Genomic DNA, 23,511 nt, shown 5'->3' with positions numbered 1-23,511 from the left:
ACTCCACACCCATCCTCCCTTAATTCACTAGAGTAATTTTCCTAAAGCATATATCGGATCATATCACCCTTTTACTTAAAATTCTTCAATGGCTTCTTATTATTACCAGAAACAAATAATAATTGTTCTGTGTGGCATTAAAAGCTCTTTATAACATAATCCCATCCTTCCTTTCTGGTCTTATTATATCTTACTCCCCAACATTAACTTTGATCTATGGCATACTGGCTGATTTACAGACAAGATACTCTATTTCTTGTTCTTAGACTATCTTCCATGCTCAGAATGATCCCTTTTCTCCACTCTTGTGATTGAACTTCCTAACTCACATTATGTCTCAACTAAAATCTCCCCTTCTATAGGAAACCTCTGTTAAGCCCTCTTAATTATAGTGTCTTCATTCTGTTAATTATTTCTCTTTTATCATGTATAATATATATATATATATACATATGCATACATAGAGAGAGAGATTACTGTGTATTTGTATGTTTTTCCCCATGAAATTATGAGTTCTTTGAGAACAAGGACTGTCTTATTTTTTTGTATTATCAGTGATTAGTGCAGTGACTGGCATAGATCAGGAACTTAAAAATGTTTATTTTTTATTGATAACTTCTTTTCTTTTCCATTCATTTATTAATTCTATTTTACTTCTCTAATTTCTCCATTAGATAGTTTCATTTTCTTTTATGGTTTTAAAATTACTTTCTCCTCCTTTTAATTTTATTTAAGATTTTTTGCTACATCATTTCAATTTTTCCATCATTTTTTGTATTGTTTATTTATTTATTTAATTTTAAATTTTCTTCTTTGTGCTTTTTGCACTAATTTCTTTAACTATAAATTATTTTTTATTAAAGCTTTTTATTTTCAAAACATATGCATGGATAATTTTTCAACATTGACCTTTGGAAAACCTTGTGTTTCAAATTTCCCTCTTTCCTCCCCTTATGACTATATATATAACATATATATATATATATATATATATATATACATATATATATTAATCTTGTTAAAATATGTTAAATCCAATGTATGTATACATATTTATACAATTATTGTGCTGCACAAGAAAAATCAAATCAAAAAAGAAAAAATGAGAAAGAAAACAAAATGCAAGCAAACAACAACAAAAAGAATGAAAATACTATGTTGTGATATATAATCAGTTCCCACAGTCCTCTCTCTGGATGCAGATGGTTCTCTTCATCACAAGATCATTGGAACCGGCCTCAATCATCTCTGTTGAAAAGAGTCATGTCCATCAGAATTGATCTTCTTATAATCTTGGTGTGTACAATGATCTCCTGGTTCTGCTCACTTCACTTAGCATCAGTTCATGTAAGTCTCTCCAGGCTTCTCTGAAATCATCCTTCTGATCATTTCTTAAAGAAAAATAATATTCCATAATATTCATATACCATAACTTATTTAGCCATTCTCCAACTGTTGGCCAGCCATTCAGTTTTCTAAATGTAAATTCAGTCATCAATTTTCCCTAATTTTCTCACTAAAAAAAAAAAAAAGAAAAGTTGTTCAGTAATTAGAATTTAATTCTGAATATTTTGACATTGTTTTGATGTCATATATTTATAGATTTGTTATTTCTATGTAATTTAAAACTAACATTATTTTTCTTATTTTGATCATTATAAAATAAGTTTATAGTTTCCTTGATCTTATATTTCATTTTGATTACTATTTTAATACATATTTATTTTTGAATAGAATATTTTTTTTGCTTTTCAGAAGATATTTCTAACTTCCTGGTTATCAACTTTTGTGATTTTCCTATTTGTATTTCCAAAAATAGATTAACCACTTTGTATATTCATTTACCTCCAGGGTTATGAAATAAAATTCTGATAGTACAATTAATATTTAATTTATTGCTATCAGTTTTTAAAATTATTTTTGCCATCTGATGGGTATTGAAATTTCCCTATTTTATTAATTTGTTATCTGTTTGAAAATCAGTTAACTTACCCTTTGAAAATTTAATTGTAATGCTATTGAGTATATAGATTTATTATTAATATTTTAATATAAATAGTACTTTTAAGCATAACACATTTTTATTCTATTTATTATATCTAATATAGTAAATCTTGTTGATATGTCATTATAATACTTTTCCTATTTTATACTATTAACTAAATAATCTCTCTAGTATTGCTTCATTAGAGCAGAGAGGTGATTCTGGATCTTCAAAGATTTTGGTAGAAGTAAGATAGTAGGAAGAGAAGGGAAGGACAAACAGAAAGAAGATGAGGATGAAAAAATGATAAAAATCTAGGCAGCTGCAGGAGAAGGAACTAAGAAAATAACTAACTAAGATTAGGAAAATCAATCAACATATAAAAAAATCAGACTTTATATGCAATGTTCAGTACATATGCATTTTCACTTATGCAATAGAGGAGATGTCTTCTCTTATAACATCTTTAGCACAAAACTTGCTCATTATAATTTAAAAGGTTAGTTTTTATTATTACTGTTTTTTCTACTTATACTTGTTTCAGACAAATACTAGCTATATGACTGAAGTAAGTCACTTAAGCTGTTTATGTCAATTTCTTCAACTGTAAAATCGTTTTGCCTCAAAGTGTTACTATGAGAATCAAATGAGAAGTTTATAAAATGGCCTAATGCATGGTCTGTCAGTTACTGGTGGCTGTCCTTCATAGTCAAAGGGTACCTAAATGACATTATGTTGGGGTCAGTGTCCAGTATATCTGACTTGTTGATCAAACCAATACAAATTCAAAACTCTCAACCACATCAGGTACAGATAATCTATTTGAACATTTGGGTAGAAATGTTTAAATTTTCTCATCTCATGTTTCTTCTAAGCTACTGCAATTTTGCTTTGCTCATAGAACATCATTACAAGTATGCAATGGTGAGACAACCTTGTGACAGTGTTTTTCATATCTCACAACTGATTCTAAAGTACTTCAGAGAGATCTTAATAGCATACTTTTACCAGTTCTTCTATCCTCCATATAAACATTTGTCTTGGATGAGTCCTCCATAAAAAATAGAGTTTTTTTATGATGTGCACATTTAGCATTTAAATTACATGCATTGTACTCTTTGAGGTAAAGTTTAAAGGCTTAACAATTCAGTTCAAGAAAGGACTCCAGTGACTGTTACCTTATCTTGTCAGGTGATTTTCAGAATCATCCTAAGACAATTCAAAGAGAAATGATTCAATATCCTGACATGGTATGCTGTTTAGGTTTCACATAACATACAAAAAGATAAAGTCAGCACAAGGCTCAGTAGGCAGGATAAAACCTCTTCTGTCACAAAAATTGTTTTAGAGCCTCCTAAATACTGAGCTAAATCTGGCAACGTGTGCATCAACTTTACCATTTATGTGTATAACCCTGGAAAGTATACTGTGAACCATAGAATTCAAAAACATGAACTTCAATAGACACAAAAGACAAGCATCTCATTGACAGAAAACTCAGCAATTATCATATGCAAATGGAAGCTTTGAGTGACACAAGGCTGAAAAATGAAGGCTATCTTAATGATGTTGCATAAATGGCATCTTTTAAATTATCATTCTTTTCTCTTACTCTTTGTGTCATACTTACTTCTATTTTCATCAGTTCATACAAATTTTCCATCTATCTATGTATTCAGAATCGATCTTTTCAAGTACCTATTTGTCCATGCTATTCTTGTAGCACAGTAATATTCTTTTCCCCTAAATGATAGATACTTTCTTTCTAGTTCTTTATTACTGCAAAAGTCCTGCAACAAATATTTTAACATTTTCATACTGTCAATGGGTATTTCTCTATAAAGACACTAGAGTGATTTGTTATTTATTTCATTCTCCACTGTTAACACCTTTTTCCTGAACTGTCCTATGAGTTGTCCATCTTGAATAACCCTGCACTGAATAGCTCATAATTTCACTGAGAAAGAGAGTGTAAAAGCTGGTTTGAAGCTTAATATAAAAACAGCAGCAGCAGCAACATCATCATCATCAACAACAACAACAACAATAATGATAATAAAGGGCCTTATTTACAGATATACAATCAGTATGTGTCTGAGATAGGATTTGTACCTGTACTTGCTTGATTCTAAGGGTTTCCTAGAATATGTAGCCTTTCATTAAAATAATTATTACTTAAAATTTAACCATCTCTTCCCTCTTCCATTCCTATCTAAAATTCAACTTGACTTTGTTTTGAACAATTAGCCAAAACAAAATTATTTTTTAAAATATTGATTGGAGATATAAAATATTAACTGATTAATACAAATCATAAAATATTAATTTGTAAAAGACTTTAGATTGATTACTGAGATCTCTTATAAAAATACTTCATATATATATATATATATATATATATACACATACACATTCATATATTTATTTATTTATTTAAATTTTTTTTAAAATTTATTTTACCTATCATTCATTTAAATATCTTGGGTGTTAGTCTTCTCTTTTTCAAGTTAAAAAATTATTCTGAGTTTCTGCCTTCAGCATGTGTTGATTTACATTCAGTCTGATTAGTTCTTTTTCTGGTACAGATGACATTTTCTGTCCAAAGTCTATTGGAATTGCTTTGGATAACTGAACCATTTAGAAAAACCAAGTTTTTCATAGTTGATCATGACACATGCTTGCTGTTATTTTGTATAATGTGTTCCTGATTCTTCTTGTTTCACTAAGCATCAGTTCTTGGAAATCTTTCCAGGCCTTTCTAAAATCAGCTGGTTCATCATTTTTTATAGAACAATAATATTTCATTATTTTCATTTGTCACAGCATGTTTAGCCATTTCCCAATTGATGAGCATCTATGCATTTTCCAATTCTTTTGGTTCCACAAAAGAACTGCTACAGACATTTTTGAACCTGTGGGTCCTTTTTCTTTCCTTCGTGATTTCCATTGGATACAAATGCAGTAAGACACTGAAGGGTTAAAGGTATACACAATTTTATAGCCCTTTGTGCAAAGTTCCAAATTCCTCTCCAGAATGGTTGGATCAATTCACAACTCTATGATTTCATTAGTGTCTCAGTTTTCACATATCCCCTCCAACATGTATCATTGTCTTTTCCTGTTGTCTTAGCCAATATAAGAGTTGTGAGGTGGTACCTCAGAGTTGTTTAAATTTGCCTTTCTCTAATCAATAGTGATTTAGAGCATTTTTTTCATGTGACTATAGATGACTTTAATTTCGTCATCTTAGAATTGTTCATATTCTTTTACCATTTATCAATTGAAGAATGACATATTCTTATAAATTTTATACAGTTCTTTATATATTTTAGAAATGAGATCTTTATTAGAAACACTAATTTAATTTGTTCTTTTTCTAGCTTTTTTAGTTGCATACCCAATTCATTGATTTCCTCTCTCTTCTTTTTTTTTTATTCTTGTAGCTATTTAGAGATATAAAATTTTTCCTAAGAACTACTCAGAGGCTTGGTCGCATGTGGCTTTTTAGGGAAATTTTGAGAACTCAAGCATCTTCCTGGCTTTACTCCCCAAATTTGGCTCCCTCTCAGAAGCTCCCCACCATTAAATTACTGAAATAAATACTTAACTATGGACTCTATTCTAGAGCAGGGCTTCTTACACATTTTCCACTATTTTTCCCAGAAAAATTTTTATGTGATTCCCGTTATATAGCTATTAAAAATAGATATACAAATCAAATATTTGCTTATAATCAATCATAATTGTGTGACTCCTACTTTCATTTATGAAACGCCATTTGGGGTTGTGAAACAATTTAAGAATCTGGGTTCCAGGGCAATGATAAGTGCTTTACCTGTGTTTTGCAAATATTGCCTTGTGATTTATAACAAGTGGGAGTTCAGCCTTCTATTTCCTTTTGCATTTGATTTAAAATATGATCTACAAATGCTTTGATCAATCTGTTAAAATGTACTTTGCATTATACAGCAGCATGTGACAATCCTTCATTTCTAAGAGTTGGAATTCCAAATCAGAATATCACTTTCTGAAGTCTTTGCCCTTCAACCTAAAAAACATGAGAATACATCAAACCTTCTAAAGTAAGGAAAACATTACCAATGGTCAATGCTTGGAAGAGGTCATCTTGAAAAATAAATGCATAAATCTGCTTTGTTTCTTTCCAAGATAAATGTTTTTATATATATCAGACCTTAAAGATCATCTTTGTCTACCTGTTAACATTTCAAAAGAGAATTAGAAGCCCAGAAAATTAAATAACTTGCCTAGAATTACACAGCATGGGCCTCTAATTCACAGTGCATTAAGTGAGAAGTTTGGATTTTTTTTTTTCATTCATGGCTGAATAAAATATATTTAATCAAGACAGGAGCAACAAATAATGAAAAACATTTAATATTTGAGGAGTGAACTGATAGACATGCTTTAGACATTTCTTTGATATCTCATTTTTTAATAGCATTTTATTTTTTCTAAAAATATATGCAAAGATAGCTTTCAATATTCATCTTTGAAAATTTTCATTTCACTTTTTTCTTCCTCCTTCCCTCTACATTTCCAAGAGAGTAAGAAATCTGATATGGGTTAAATATGCATAATTCCTCTAACTATATGTCTATATTGATCATGCTGTTCAAGAAAAATCCTATCAAAATGAGAAAAATACGAGACAGAAAAAGTTCAAGCAAACAACAATAGCATAAAGGAGTTTTAAAATATATTTTTAAAAACTTTTATTAAAGCTTTTTTATTTACAAAACACATGCATGAGTAATTTTTCAACATTGACCCTTACAAAACTTTCTGTTCCAAATTTTTCCCTCCTCCTCACCCCCTCCCCTAGATGGCATGTAGTCCAATACACATTAAATTTTTTAAAATCTATTTTAAATCCAATATATATATACATATTCATATAGTTATCTTGCTGCACAAGAAAAATTGGATGAAGAATGAAAAAAAAAAAAACTGAGAAGAAAACAAATAACAGAAAGAGTGAGAATGCTATGTTGTGGTCCACACTCATTTCCAATAGTTTTCTCTCTGGGAGGAAATTTTACTCTTAGTCATTGAACAATTGGAAATGGTTTTAATCCTCTCATTGTTGATGAGAGCAATGTCTATCAGAATTGATCATCATATAGTCTTGTTTTTGCCATGTATAATGATCTCCTGGTTCTACTCATTTCTCTCAGCATCAGTTCATGTAAGTCTCTCCAGGCCTCTCTAAAATCATCCTGCTGGTTGTTATTTATAGAACAATAATATTCCATAACAATCATGTACCATAATTTATTCAGCCATTCTCCAACTGATGGGCATCCATTCAGTTTCCAGTTTCTTTCCACAAACATTTTTGTACATGTGGGTCCCCTTCTCTTCTTTAAGATCTTTTTGGAATATAAGCCTAGTAGAAACATTGCTGGATCAAAGGATATACACAGTTGGCTAATTTTATGAACATATTTCTAAACAGCTCTCCAGAATGGTTGGATCCATTTACAATTCCAACAACAATGTATCAGTGTCCCAGTTTTCCTACATCCCCTCCAACATTCGTCATTATTTTTCACTGTCATTTTAGTCATTCTGAGGGATGTGCAGTGATACCACAGAATTGTCTTAATTTGTATTTCTCTGATCAATAATGATTTGGAACATCGTTTCATATGACAACAAATAGTTTCAATTTCTTCATCTGAAAATTGTCTGTTCATATCATTTGACCATATTTCAATTGGAGAATGGCTTGACTTATTATAAATTACATTTAATTCTCTATATATTTTAGAAATGAGGCCTTTATCAGAGACTAAATGTAAAAATGTTTTCCCAGTTTATTTCTTCCTTTCTAGTCTTGTTTGCATTAGTTTTATTTGTATAAAACTTTTTAAAGTTAATATAAATGGAACTATCTATTTTATGAACAATAATGATCAATAGTTCTTCTTCGATCAAAAATTCCTTCCACCTCTACAAATATAAGAGGTCAGCAATCCTATTCTTTTAACTTGTTTATAATGTCATTCTTTATGAATAGATCATGAACCCATTTTGACCTTATCTTGGTATAATATGGTGTTAGGTGTGGGTCCATGCCAGTTTCTGCCATAATAGTTTCCAAATTTCCCAGTAGTTTTTGTCAAATACTGAATTCTTATCCCAAAAGCTGGGATCTTTGGGTTTGTTAAACACTAGATTACTATAGTCATTGACTTTTGTCATGTGATCCTAATGTACTTCACTGATCAACTAGTTTATTTCTTAGTCAATACTAAATACTAAATACAAAGTAAATACTTAGTGAATTCTGCTTTATAATATAGTTTTAGGTCAGGTACAGCTAAGCCACCTTTACTTAATTTTTTTTTCATTAATTCTCTTGAAATTCTTGACCTTTTCTTCCAGATCAATTTTGTTGTTGTTGTTGTTGTTTTCTAAGTCAATACAATAGTTTCTTGGGAGTTTGATTGGTACAGCACTATATAAATTAGTTTAGGTAGTATTTTTATATATATATATATATTTGCTTGACCTGTCCAAGAACACTTCATATTTTTCCAATTGTTTAGATCTGATTTTTTTTGTGTGGAAAGTATTTTGTAATTTTTCTCATATGGTTCCTGACTTTCCCTTGTCAGATAGATTTCCAAATATTTTATCCTATCGACAGTTATTTCAAATGGGATTTCTCTTTGTATCTCTTGTTGTTGGGTTTTGTTAGTGATGTATAAAAAATGCTAAGGATTTATGTGGATTTCTTTTGTATCCTGCAACTTTGCTAAAGTTGTGGATTATGTCTAATAGTTTCTCAGTTGATTCTATAGGGTTCTCTAAGCATGCCATCATATCATCTACAAGGAGTGATAATTTGGTTTCCTCATTACATTCTCTAATTACTTTAATCTTTTTCATCTCTTATTGCCAAAGCTAGCATTTATATTGAAAAGTAATGGTGATAGTGTGCTATTTTTGTTTCACTGCTGATTTTATTGGGAATGGTTCCAGTTTACCCCCATTACATATGATGCTTTCTGATAGTTTTAAAAAGATACTACTATTTTAAGGAAAAGTCCATTTATTCCTATACTCTCTAATTTTTTTAATAGGAATGGATGGTGGATTTTATCAAATGCTTTTTCTGCATCTATTGAGATGATTATATATTTTTTATTAATTTGGTTACTGATATAGTAAATTATGCTAATAATTTTCCTAATATTGAACCAGCCCTGAATTCCTGGTATAAATCCTACTTGGTCATGGTGAGTTATCCTGAGGGTGATTTTTTGTAATCTCTGTACTAATATTTTATTTAAGATTTTTGCATCAATATTCATTAGGGAGATTGGTCTATAATTTTCTTTCTCTATTTTTGTCCTACCTAGTTTAGGTATCAGTACCATATCTGTGTCATAAAAGAAATTTGGTAGGAGTCCTTCATTCCATATTTTTTCAAATAGTTTATATAGTATTGTAGTTAATTGTTCTTTAATTTTTTTGGTAGAATTCATATATAAATCCATCTATCTGGTGCTGAGCACTTTTTCTTATGAAATTGATTAATAGCTTGTTCTATTTCTTTTACTAAAATGAGACTAAGTAATTTATTTACTCTTTTTTTAATCTGGGTAATTTATATTTTTGTTATTATTCCTCCATTTCACTTAGGTTATCAAATTCATTGCCATAAAGTTGGGCACAGTAAATTCTAATTATTGCTCTAATTTCCTCTTCATTGTTGGAAAGTTCTGCCTTTTCATTTTAAAAATTTGATTTTCCTCTTTCCTTTTTCTAATCAAATTAACTAAAGTTTTTTTATATGACCAAATTTTAGTTTTATTTATTAATTCAATTGGTTTTTTACTTTCAATTTTATTAATCTCTCTTTTTATTTTTAGAATTCTAAGTTTAGTATTTGATTAGGGTTTTTTAATTTGTTCTTTTTCTAGCTTTTTTTTAGGTACAAGCCCAATTCATTGATTTTCTCTTTCTCTATTTTATGCAAGTAAGCATCTAGAGATATAAAATTTCCCCTTTTTACCACTTTGGCTTCATCCCACAAATTTTGCTATATTGTCTCATTATTGTCATTCTCTTGGATAAAATTATTAATTGTGTCTATGATTTGCAGTTTCAACCATTAATTCTTTAGGATGAGATTATTTACTTTCCAATTACTTTTTAGTCTATTTTCTCCTGGCCTTATAGTGCATGTGATTTTTATTGCACCATGATATGAAAAAAATGCATTTAATATTTCCACATTTTTCATTTGATTTTGAAGTTTTTATGTCCTTATATATGGTCAATTTTTGTATAAATTCCATGAACCGCTAAAAAAAAAAGTAAACTCCTTTTTGTCTCCCTTCAATTTTCTCCAAAGATGTATCATATCTAACTTTTCTAATATTTTGTTTTCCTCTTTGACTTCTTTCTTATTTTTTTTGTGATTCAATTTACCTAGTTCTGAGATAACAAGGTTGAGATCCTCTACCAGTATAATTTTGCTATCTATTTCTTCGTGCATCTCTCTTAACTTTTCCTTTAAGAATTTCCATGCTACTTGGTGCATATGTGTTTAGTATTGATATTGTTTCATTATCTGTGGTAACCTTTTGTAAGATATAGTTTCCTTCCTTATTTCTTTTAATTAGATCTATCTTTACCTTTTTTTTTTTTTTTTAATCTTAGATCAGTTTTGGAATCTTTACAAATTGTTAAGCCATTAGAGTTGATAGAGAAAATAATTATCTAATTTGGCATGGTTCAATATGATTGATTTGATCTTAGAAGGAGATATTTTGGGCCAGAACTGGAAACAAGGTACTAAGTACAACTGATGGAAACAATGCTTGTGTTCACACCTTTTCAGAGCAAGAGCTGCTTTAATTTGCCCTGGAGCAATTCTGCTGATTGATTTCCAATCCTGGGCAGACCTGTTCTGAAGTTCTTCCAAAGTGTCTTCTGGGAATGTGTTGTACTCCAAATATTTGTGGGTTCTTTGCCTCCAAAACCAGTTTACAGGCTCAATCTGCTGTTGGTTTGAGAGGTCAGAGGAGGTCACAGAGAATTGTGTCTGCTCTCCACCCCTCAGAAGTCTAAAATGTTATCCTTTTTTAACTAAATTCATTTTATACAATCCTTTCTCTGGTTGTGGATTACCCTTTCCATCCCAAATCTTTTGGAATTGTCTTGAGTCACTTCATTATTGAAAAGAACTCAGTCCATGACACTTGATCTTCATATAATCTTATTGCTTCTCTTGGTTCTGCTTACTTCACTCAGCATCTGTCAGAAACCAACACCCCCTCCTTTAACAATCTTTGTTCAGGCGGCCTTCTCCCCCTCCTCAAAGGCAACCGCACTCCTAGTTAAATATTTCCACGAGTTGCTTAGATCTTGCATTATGGTGAGGAAGTGACAGACACATCTGTTTGAAGAAAAATGCTTCAGAGCACAATGATCCTAGGGGTCCCAGGAAGGATTATCCACAGAGCACAATGATCTGAGGGGTCCTAAGAGGAACATTAACTACAAGGACAATGTGAACTTTGACACAGAGATAATGGTCTCACATAGCAGTATAGCATAAAAACAACACCTATTGCATGAATAAAATTGAGCCATGACAAAATTTGCTTGGTTTCCCTCCTCTTTCTTGCCCGTTTCCCTTTCAGGCTGGGTCCCCGTTGATCCCCCGAATAACTGAGTCCCACTGGACAGGACAAGCATCAGTTCAAGTAAGTCTTTTTAGGCTTTTCTAAAATCCTTCTGGTTATTATTTCTTATAGAAAAATAATATTCCATTGTTTATATACCATAACTTATTTAGCTATTCTCCATCTGGTGGACATGCACTCAATTTTCATTTCCTTGACACTACAAAAAAAAGACTGCTATAATCATTTTTTAATATGTGGCTCATTTTCCCTCTTTTATGATTGTTTTGGGATATAGAGCTGATATAGACACTGCTGGATCAAAGGGTATGCACAGTTTCATAATTCTTTGAGCATAGTTCCAAATTGTTCTTCAGAATGATTGGACCTGTTCACAACTCCACCAATAATCTATTAGTGTCCCAGTCTTTCTAAATCCTCTCCAATATTTATCATTATCTTTTCCTGTCATCTTAGCCAATTTGAGAGGTATGAAGTGGTACCTCAGAGTTGTGTTAATTTGTATTTCTCTAATTAATAATTATTTAGAGCATTTTTTCATATAGACTAGAAATGCTTTAATTTCTTCACCTGAAAATTGTCTGTTCACATCCTTTTATCATTTATCAATTGGGCAATGACATATTATAAATTTGAATCAACTCTCTATATGTTTTACAAATGAGATCTTTATCAGAAACACTGGCTGTAATTCTCCTTTTCTCCCAGCTTTCTGCCTCCCTTCTAATGTTGGCTACATTGGTTTTATTTGTGTAAAAACTTTTTATTTAAATAATCAAAATGATCAATTTTGCATTTCATAATGTTTTCTACTTCTTCTTCGATCATAAATTCTTCTGTTCTCCACAGATATGCAAGACAGACTATCCCTTGTTCTCATTTGTTTGTAGTATCACACTTTATGTTTAAATTATGAACTCATTTTGAACTTATCTTTAAATAGTGTTAGATTTTGGTCCATGCCTAGTTTTTGCCATATGATTTTCTTTTCTCCCAGCAATTTTTGTCAAATAATGAATTTTTATCCCAGAAGTTTGTGTTTGGATTTATCAAACACTTTTATTTTAGTTATTGACTAGTGAGTCTTGTAAACTTGACCTAGTATATTATAGGTCCAAGAAGTTCCAAGATTTAAGCATGACTAAACTGAATTATAATAAAAATTAAAAAATAATATGATGTATTACAATAGTCAGCATTCAAAAAATCACATTAATACCACATATTAAAGAAAGTGCTTCTTTTCTGTTCTTCACATTTATTTCTAAAGGACATATATTCCACCAGATATTTGCAGATTACCTTGAGTAGAGGTGTTGTTTTGTGATAAATTGATGCATCTTCCTGGTAGAAAATGCTATTGAGATCTTTTTTTTAAAGAAGTGAGATATTATACTAATCAAAACTGCCACTTTATAGAGCTAAAAATAATAACAAAATTCATCTGTAAGAACAAAAGGTCAAGAAATTCAAAGCAATTTAAAAAGTAGGTAGGCTAATTTCCTTTGCTTTTTTTCCATTAATTCCCTTGAAATTCTTGATAATCAATACTCTTGATACCAAATACTTTGCTATTTTACCTTCCAGAAAATAACCTGAATTATTTCTTAAATTATTGATTAATTTGATCTTGTCCCCTCAACTGTAAGAGATTATCAAAAGTTTTTTTCTAGTACCACAGTTTAATACCATAGATTCTTTAGCACTCAATTTTCCTTTATAGTCCAACTCTCACAGGTATATATAGCTACTGGAAAACAACTAACCAAAAAACAAAACAAAACAAAACAAACCAGCTTTGACTATACAGACTTTTGTCAACAAGGTGATGTCTTTGCTTTTCAGATTTGCAATAGCCTAACTTCCAAGAATTTTGTCTTTTCATTTAATATGTAGTATTAATTGTATAGTTTCTATGCAATTAATCAGTTCTAAAATTCTATTTACATTTTCCTACATAAAAAATAAATACCTACCCACTTTCAATATTATAGAATCACAGACTTTCAGAATGAAAATGGGCCTTGATAGTGAATATAAAACAATTTATGCTAGAAAAGCACTATTTACAAAATGCCTGAAAGGTGATCATTTAGATTTGAATTGATAACTCCCATAGAAAAAGAAACCACTAAGAATTGAGGTAACCCATTCCATTTTTAGCTCTATCTAATCAAACCCAGTTAGTTATATGATATAGGTGCAAATATGAGAGAGTATGTTGAGTGGGATTCTGCTTTCAGGAAGAACACTTTTGCCTCCTAACACTAGCTCCTTAACTTGTCTACTGCTCTGCAAGACCCAAGCTTTTTCCCTTTTCCCAGGATCCATGTTATGCTACATCTATTTGATTGTCTTCTTATAGATATATTGTGAATTTCTCTCCCATTCAAAGGATCAGATAAGCTGTCTGGCCTAAAACCATCTAAGATCAATGCAAGATTAGCAGTGAGGTTGCTTGTTGTTGGTGAACCTAACGTCTGTCCATAATAAACTCAGCCCATTCCCTCTCCTAGTCACTAATACTTTTGCCCTCTATTTCCACTGTATCCCGCACTTCTTAAAGTTTAATCATACAGAAGTAAGATTCCCAGATTTAGTTATAGGACTTGAGTTTGAATCTTTTGGTGTCTGAATTCTGTCCTTGTTTCCACACCACTTTGAGACCCTTACTTTGCCACCATTTAGCAATTATCTCTTCCTTAAAAACTCATTTGAGTCAGCCCTGATCTTTGTTGCTGCCATCTATACTACTCCATTTCCTTCTTTCTCCTCAATGAGTTGATAATCCTCAGTCTGTTTTGCCCCAATACCTGCCCTCTTCAAACATTCAGTTTCTTAATGTCTTAATTACTATTAACCTTAAGCATTCTCAGGAGTAGGGGATGATACCTTAGACTGTTGACTATTTATACCTCAGAATTCTTAGTCTCAGTTCCCTCCACCCCTATTTCCAGCTTATTTCAATTTGTTTCAAATATGCTGAAGTTAAAGTCACAGCTCTGATTCTAAAACTAGGGTATTTTTCCTTAGGCTGAGTCTAAATTTCTCTCTTCACAACTTCTACCAATATTCTTTATTTACATTTAAATTAGGTACATTGTTTTTTATCAATTTATAAATACACTGATATCTGATTGTCATTCCAGAGATATGTATAACTCCACCAATGTTCCTGGTGATTTTTTTTTTTAATAGAAGTCTTCTACAATACCTTATTTAAAATTCCCCTTGCTGTGGTAGTATTTCCAATGTTTTTATTTTAGCCATAATAAAACACAGAATAAGGACAATTTCTCCGTAATTTACATTAGAAAAATACAAATTTTTCTGCTTTTAACTTGGGATAATTGGATTAGAAAAGTGACTATGCAGATGCAACACTAATTACAATCTAATTACTTTTTGTTTTCTCTGCAATATCCTGATTAAGAGACTGTACTTTGGATATCTGCCAAATAAATTTCAAGCCTTTAGATGTATGTTTATTATTATTAATAATGCTAATAACAATGTTTCATGAATGTCAGATTATGTTCTTATGTTAATTGGATTTTTTCTCTGTCCATTTCTCTTGATGTATATTTTGGCAGCCTTTAAAAGAAGAATTTGGTCATTCTTTTTCTTTTTACTCCTGTGTCTACAGAAAGGATTCAGGGAAAAAAAAAATCATCCATTGAAGATCAAAAATCATCAAGTATTTTTGAAACATTTACTGTACTTCATCTCAGGACTATTCTTTTATACTGGATCTCTCCCATGTTTGGGATGCTCTCCTTTCTTACCTCTGTCTCCTGGCTTCTGTCTTCCTGCAAGGGTCAGCTTAACTGTCACTTTCTGCAGATATCTTACCCAACTCTTCCCTGTAATATTACTTTGCAATTCATATTTATGCATATGCATGCATAATATGCATATACATGCATAATATGCATATACATAAATATGATATATGTATAACACATAATAACTATGTGTATGCAACATAATGCTTACTGTGCTTGTGAACAATAAATTTGTGTATGTGTGTATATATATACATACATGTATATGTACATGTATACATATACATTATATATACACCATACTATATATATATATGACATATTCTTAGTTGTTTGTGTGTTCTTCTCCCATAAGAATGTGAACTTCAAAAAGGGATGAAATTGTGTTTTTGCCTTTCATTATATCTCATACATTAACATAAAATAAACATTTAACAAATGTTTGTTTCCTGCCTGACTAATAATGTGATAAATACTGAAAAAATGGGTTTAGAGGTATGAAGCTTAGGGGAATATAAAATGATTGGAGGTTATAATTAGATGAAGGAATGTCAGAACTTTTCTTTAGGGAAATGGAATTATTTCTGGTAAAGAATGAAATCCAGCAAAAGTTGGATTCATATGATATGTTTGAAACATATTGGTAATGTGATGTTTAGTAAACCCATAGTTCTTCCCTTCAATCCTTCATTTTACTAAACTGCCAAAATGATTTTTCTAAAACATAGATAAAATCTGGTCATTTTTAATGAATTTTATTAGCTATTACTTCCAGAATAAAATGTTAAGGTTTTGGGTTTTGTTTTGTTTTTTTTTTTTTGGCATTTCAAACTTTTCATAACTTTGACAATTCTTACCATTCCAGGATTTTCAAACTTAACTACAAACTGTTCATTTTATTTCCTTATTTTTCCCATTATTTCTTTTTTTCTTTATTCCTTTTTCTATGTGGATATTCTATCTCTTCTTTCACAGGACAATCTACATGCCAAAAATGAATTCTCTTCTCACCTCCACCTTGTTTTATGTTAAGAAGCATTTGTTTAAATATCATATAGAGGATTTTGTATTTGTGGAAATGATAGGAAGCCACTGGTATTTATTGAGAGTGAAGGTGATATGATTGGACATGTGCTTTTGGAAAATTGCTTTGATGGATGAGGAAGAGACTTCTGGCAGATGGAGCAAGTGTCAGGCTGTTGCCTAGAAGGGAATGACCATTGGGATAATGTATTGGAGAGATATAGATAGATAAAATTGAGAAGCCTTGGCAGTAAATGGCATGGAATTTGGTGGTAAGAGAGAGATTACAAGTATATACCTAGATCACAAGACTGGGGACTGGGAAGATGGGGATACCTCAGACTAATATGGAAATTTGGAAGGGGTTTCCTATGGATAAAAAACATAATGAGTTCATTAATATGGCTTGCACTCTGAAATTATTTTCCATTTAATTGGCATATTATATACTATAAGTGTCAGGTTAGGTTTTTTTTTTTTTTCCTTTGTGTTCCTAATATTTGGTGTTTGGCACATAATAAGACTTTAATAAATTAATGTTGACAAGCAGATCTCTAAGACAAGTTTTAGAAATAGTATTGACGTGTTGATAAAGTTATTTCTAGGAGCTTCTTCTGTATCAATGAACTCACAGATTCAGTTTCTTTTGCTAATTCAGGAAAGTGATTGTTTTCCGTCCCTGCTTCATGTTCTCACCTAACACATATAGTTTGGCAGATGTCTTATATTCACAGAAGTTTGCTTAGAAAGGATTAACAAAGTGGCTGTCTTTAAACCAAAAATAGGCTCCTGAACAATTCAGTATCAGAAAGAGGAAATGTCTAAATGTTTTTTCCTGAAGTTAAAAGTTTGTGCATTAGTTCCTTTTTGTTTGTTTATTCATTTATGATTTTGTACAGTGTTATGTTAATGTGCCTTAACTATCAATGTGACTAATCAAAAAAATAGTTCTTCCTACTTCCTTAAAAAGTAAATTAAATATAACAACCCTTACTTCTGACAAAGACATTTCAGTTAAGTTTCAGATAAAGAAAACTTTTGTTATTTCCTCTCCAGGTGATAAAAATTAAGGAAGCACAGTTTTCAAAAGATATGTTTTTTTTTTAATAGCTGGCCATGCTACAACTTCTTTCTGGAATTGAAATACACATGTCACCAAGGACTTTTTCAACCCGTTGGCCATTTTGAGAAGAATTGTTTTTTTGAGCTTATTGCAATTCTAAAATCATCTGAACTTTTATTTTATACAGTTTGTATGCAATTTATTAAATGACTTGGAGGCAAAATAATTACTTTTATGTATTACTTTTTGAATTGGGAAAATAATGCAAGGGAAAAAGATTTAAGGAGTAGAACTGTTTGACTGGAATATGTAAAAAAAAAAAAAAAAATACAGTAATAGCCTAACCTAAGGCATTGGTAATCTGTTATAATTCTTAAAAGATAAATTGAACAATTAGCCAGATCACTGATCAGTTGGATAATATAATTTTGTTCTTTAGCTTGCCAAATAACTATCTTTAAATTCTTAGAGAATTTATCAACATTTGATGAAAAATCAGGCCATGAGTAAATTGGCATAGGGTATTTGGCTTAGTCAAGTATATACTTATTTCTTATCTATGTATGTTAATAGATATAATCTGTGTATATTAATGGAAAGCTATTGGCTTGAAATCTTACAAGAAAGGGATTTCCTTAAAATACTTTGGCTTTCTGACTAAGCATAGACAATGAAAACTGATATTCCATCACTGAGAGTTAAGTGATAGACCCAAAATGCAGTATAAAACAGATTTTTTTTTTGACATAACAAATGTTAAACTTTGTTTTCCTTTGGTAAATATATTTGTTATAGAAATTATGCTTCATTTTTTCCTTTGGAGGAGGAGCTAGTGAGAAAAAATATTGATTAAACAAAAAGTTAAATATTAAATATTGGCTAAGAGAAAAAAACAACAAAAACAACAAAATGAAAAAAAGAGAAAGAAGGAAGGAACAAGAGAGAGAGAGAAAGATTTGTATAATACTAGGCCACTATTTGGCATTTCTATAGATGAATAACATTCATGTTATGTCACTAGAATTGGGCACATGTGGAACTTGCTCCTGACCATTATGATTTTCTTTCTCTGTTTTCAGAAAACTATACAAAATTCATGCCATCCTTAAAGCTATCACACCTTTCAGGAACAGTGTAAATCTGGAAAAAGACATAAACATGATTAAATGTCATGGTTTTGTTTATTTTGAAGTAAATCCCTTCTGGCAGACTACATACTAACCATAAACCCTCTTGAGGAAAAGGTACAGTTGTTCTTTATACAGTTATCTATATCAGGCATTATTTCTTTTCTTGGATAAATTATGTTGAATTGTTAATGTAAACCAAGATAATGTTAAATAATGCAAATAAAAAAGACTCAAAAAAGTTCAAGAGGTATATCAAGTTTGTAAAAAAGCAAATCCTTTAAAGTAACAACCCCTTCCCTCATGCTACAACAGAAGACTTGTTCTAGTAATCAAAATCTTTCCTTTAGAATTTTAATCACAGAATAATGGAAGTCAGAAATTGAAAAGGAACCTGAGAAAGAAGCTAACCCAACTGATTCATTTTACACATGAGGAAACTGAGGTCCAGAAAAATGTAATATCTTACTCACAGTTATACTTTTACCAAGAACAAGCTAAAGACATTCTGTCTTCATTGCTGAGGTTTTCTGAGGCCTGATCCTTTATGTTATTCTATTTAATCATCTTGTAAGGATGTTACCAAAACAGTATTAAATAGCTCTTTAATTAAGAAAAACTATGCTAATATGTTTTTCCTATACTCAAAAAGTCTCTAAATGATAATGAAGTAACATACTCATAAGCATCCCTTCTCTGAACTGAGTTTCCCTTTTATTTTTAGGTAGGTCATAATACCTCAAATAAAAATGGCCGCAAACCTTATTGAAGCAGTGAACAGTATAACTTGGTGAATAATATTAATCGTAGGCACCCTTAAAATGGAGATAATGCAAATGTGCATACAAGTAAATTCATATTATGTAGACCAGTATAGCATGAATAATTAGAATTCATTTTTTAAAGTGCATGAAAATGTCAAAAGGAAAATTTAAGTGATATGGATTACTGTTATGCTAATTTAGAATCTTATTAAATTCGATATCCTTTCATTGAAGTTGGTAACTCAAAAAGGGGTTTCACAGTCATCAAAGTTCATTAAAGAGTCATCCTTCAGATTTCCCTTTTTGATTTTCCCGTTGCTAGTATGTTAGTAGAACAAGGAAGATAGGCTGAATTATGGGCAACATGAGTAGAAAATAGTCCTAGGGAGTTCACCATTCAAACCTGGGACTGCCAAGAACTAGTACCTCCGACTATGAAACAACAGTGTTGATGTCTGAGAAGCTAAACTTTCTATTGATTCTTAATCAAAAGTTAGAGAAAAGACACATAAATCATCATTATAATGGAGCAGCACAGTTACAAAGATCAACAGTTTGGGATATCTTCCCCAGTGTGTTTGGGGATATATTCTTCTTTCAATTGTGTTTTTCTGTTACTTCCTAGATTTTTATCTGGCTCAGACCCTCCTGAAAATTTTGCTGCCCTAGTGGAGCCTATAGGCCTTGAGTTTGATATCTCTGAACTACATGGTCTCTCAGATTCGTTAGCACTATTTATCATGATTGTCTGACTATCAAAAATTATTAATGAGTTAAATGAAGATAAATGAGCAACAATTAATGGAATTCCTATAAATAGGAGAAAAGTCAAATCAATCTAGGATATGTTTACCTTATCAATAAATATTTTAAGAGGGTTTTATATTTGTAAATATTAACAGAGAGATGTAAAAGTTCTATTTTTATAGCAGATTTATCCAACAACAGTGAGAGTAATGTATAATGCATATCTCTCTCTCTCTCTCTCTCTCTCTATATATATATATATATATATATATACATATATATATATACACACACACACACACACACACACATACACACATACATATGGTGCTTAGTAATTTGTTGATTAGATAATAGGATGCTTTCGTTTATGAAATTCAATTTAACAAGTGCTCCCTATATATAAGATGCTATGCCAGAGATACCAGCACAAAACAAATATTGCCTGTCTTTAAGTGTTTACATTCTATTGGGATGTTTAATCTTTGCAAAAATCCTTTGGGTTAGATAGGTAAGATGCTCTTATCTCCAGTTGTTCACTTGAGAAAATTAAGCCTTGAAGTGCTAACATGGCTGACCTAAAGGCCGAAAAGGAATTGTGTGACAAAGAGAAACTAAAATATAATGCTTCAGACTCTGACTTTAGAGTCCTTTATACTGCACCATACTAGCTTTCTCCATTTTCATTTTGCTGTTTTCTGTCTATGTCGTCATATGTGTGTGTGTATGTGTGTGTGTGTCTAGAAGAAGAGGAACAGTGAGAACTAAGGAAAGAGAAGGCAGCTTCAAATTGACATGGGTAGATACACACATACATGTGTATAAGTGAACATATGTGTGTATATACATATATGAGAGAGATGAGTCAAAATGTTCATATTCTTTTGTTTAGGAGAAGCATGCAGATCCTAGTTCACTATCATCTTTTCAAATAATGTCATAGAAAGAATATTGAATTCACAGTCAAGAGGTCTGGCTCAAGAAAATCCAATCTTTCAATTACACTGGAGAAGTGTGCCAAATTAGCTGAAGTACTGGGGCACCCTGAGGAAGAGACAAGAGGCAATGTGTTCCCCCCAGGTCAGATCCCATGATCACTTTGACCATCTTCTTCCCTCATACCCTTATGGATATATCCCAGGGACCTGAATCCAAGATCCTTGGGAATATTATTGTCACCTGACCACCAGAGCTAATTCTAGCCCAGCATCTGCCTCAGTCATTGGGAGGAAAAATCATTAGGGTGAAAAGGCTCAGCTGCTTAATTACGACCAGCAAAAGTCTTGCCTAACAGCCCTAACTGACAGAGATACACGTGCACCCTAGAGATGACAAAACCCCATGATCATTGGATTCACTTGTACCTCAATTCTCACAACCATCATCTGGAAAAGTCACTATTGTGAAGAAAATAGTCATTCCTACCAACTGCCAACCAAGTGCTGCTCACAATGCAATCAAGTCAGACTAGATGACATTAGAACATCCATCCCTGAGGGGAATATATAAAGCAGCACCAAGCACACAGGTTAAACAGACACCACATCCACTATGATCTTGCTGGAGACAATCTAGGAAGCTGAACCCAAAAGCCATGCTTCCAACTTGTTAAATCAACATCAGAAATATATATGAGTCTTTCCATGATTTTAACATTTAAAAAGAGGCATTTCAGCTTTTCTTCTGTGCACTGAGATATTTTCCGTTTAGCCAGTAATTGACAGCTTTCATATATGTTATCTCTAATTAGTATGTGGGCTTCTAGAGAACAATCTACCTTACTTTTTTCTTGGCATCCCAGTATTTAACACAGAGCTTTTCGCACATTGTTTAATACTTGCCTCATTTATTCACTTAATTTGCTGTACAATCTTGAACAAATCATTGAATGTCATTTCATTTTAAATTTTTCATTAATAAATTATAAAAGTTTGGCAATGTTCCCTGAATTCCCATCATGCCTGGGGATATAAGCTTTTGTTTATCAAAACAAACTTGAACACAGGACTGAACAATATTCTGATAGAATGTACCAATGCCCATGACATAGAGGTGAATCAATATACATTATTTTTTTTCAAAGACTAGTTGCACAAAAATGAGCTTGACATGAAGTTCACTTTATAATGAGAAATACCTCATGAGCCCTTCTCCTTACAAGATTTGCTTTCCGACCCTCAGCAACCACATGATTAATTAATTTACTTTAAGTGCTGATTAATTGAATGGGATGATCATGAGTTAAAGAGTCATTGCCAATTTAAAATTCATTCTCCACAGTTATCATCTTCATCCCTAGGAGAGAAAAGAAAAGCAGTAATGAGAGGGACCATAATAAGAATTAGAGAAGCTAAGGGAAGAAAAGAGTGATTAAAAAGAGTACAGAATAGGAGAGATAAGATATGAACTTAAAAAAAAAAAAAGTTAACTATCTTCTCATGCATGCTTATGAGAATATTAAATCATTAAATGAGATTGAAGCTTTCCTTGCAAAATTAGTAGTTATCATTTTAATTATGGTTTCCCTACCATCTTAGTTGTGGTTTTTAGTGTGGAGTTGAAGTTCAGTGCCCTAGCATTTCTTCCTGGCTTTAATCCACATTGGACTAACTGTTAGTATGACTGAATAATTATGATGTTCTATTCCAAAAAATTGGGAAATATATCACAAGAAAAATATGGGATAATCTTTCTATAACTCTTCATACACACCCTCTCCATATATTAACATATGTGTACATATGAGTATATATATATATATATATATATATATATATATATATATACATATATATGTATACATATATATATATATGGTTATGAAAACTAAATGGGGCTTTTAAAATATTTTATTAATATATATGATATGGGAGCAGCTAGGTGGCAGAGTGGATAGAACACTAGCCCTGAAGTCAGGTAGGACCTGAGTTCAAATGTGACCTCAGACACTTAACACTTCCTAGCTGTGTGACCATGAGCAAATCACTTAATCCCAATTGCCTCAGGGGAAAAAAGGAATAAAAAGAAATATATATATATAATATATGTATATATATTATATATATAGTTTCAATTTATATATAAACTATGTAAATAAAATATATAAACATTTTATAAGAATAAATGAATAAAAACATAATATAGTATATATTGCATAAATAATAAAATATAGAAAATCTTATTTAGTCTTCATAAATTTTTACATTAAGGATTTTTATGCCCATATTATTGATGAAAATGGAAAGCAACTGATGCTCATTTAAGCTAAATAATTTGTCCATACATCTGTGTATGTCCATACATACAAATGTGTGTGAGGAAGGAGCTGAATATTC

The sequence above is a fragment of the Sarcophilus harrisii genome, chromosome 2 (assembly GCF_902635505.1).
Source record: "Sarcophilus harrisii chromosome 2, mSarHar1.11, whole genome shotgun sequence".
Taxonomy (NCBI): domain Eukaryota; kingdom Metazoa; phylum Chordata; class Mammalia; order Dasyuromorphia; family Dasyuridae; genus Sarcophilus; species Sarcophilus harrisii.
Note: the sequence above shows the minus strand (reverse complement) of the source record.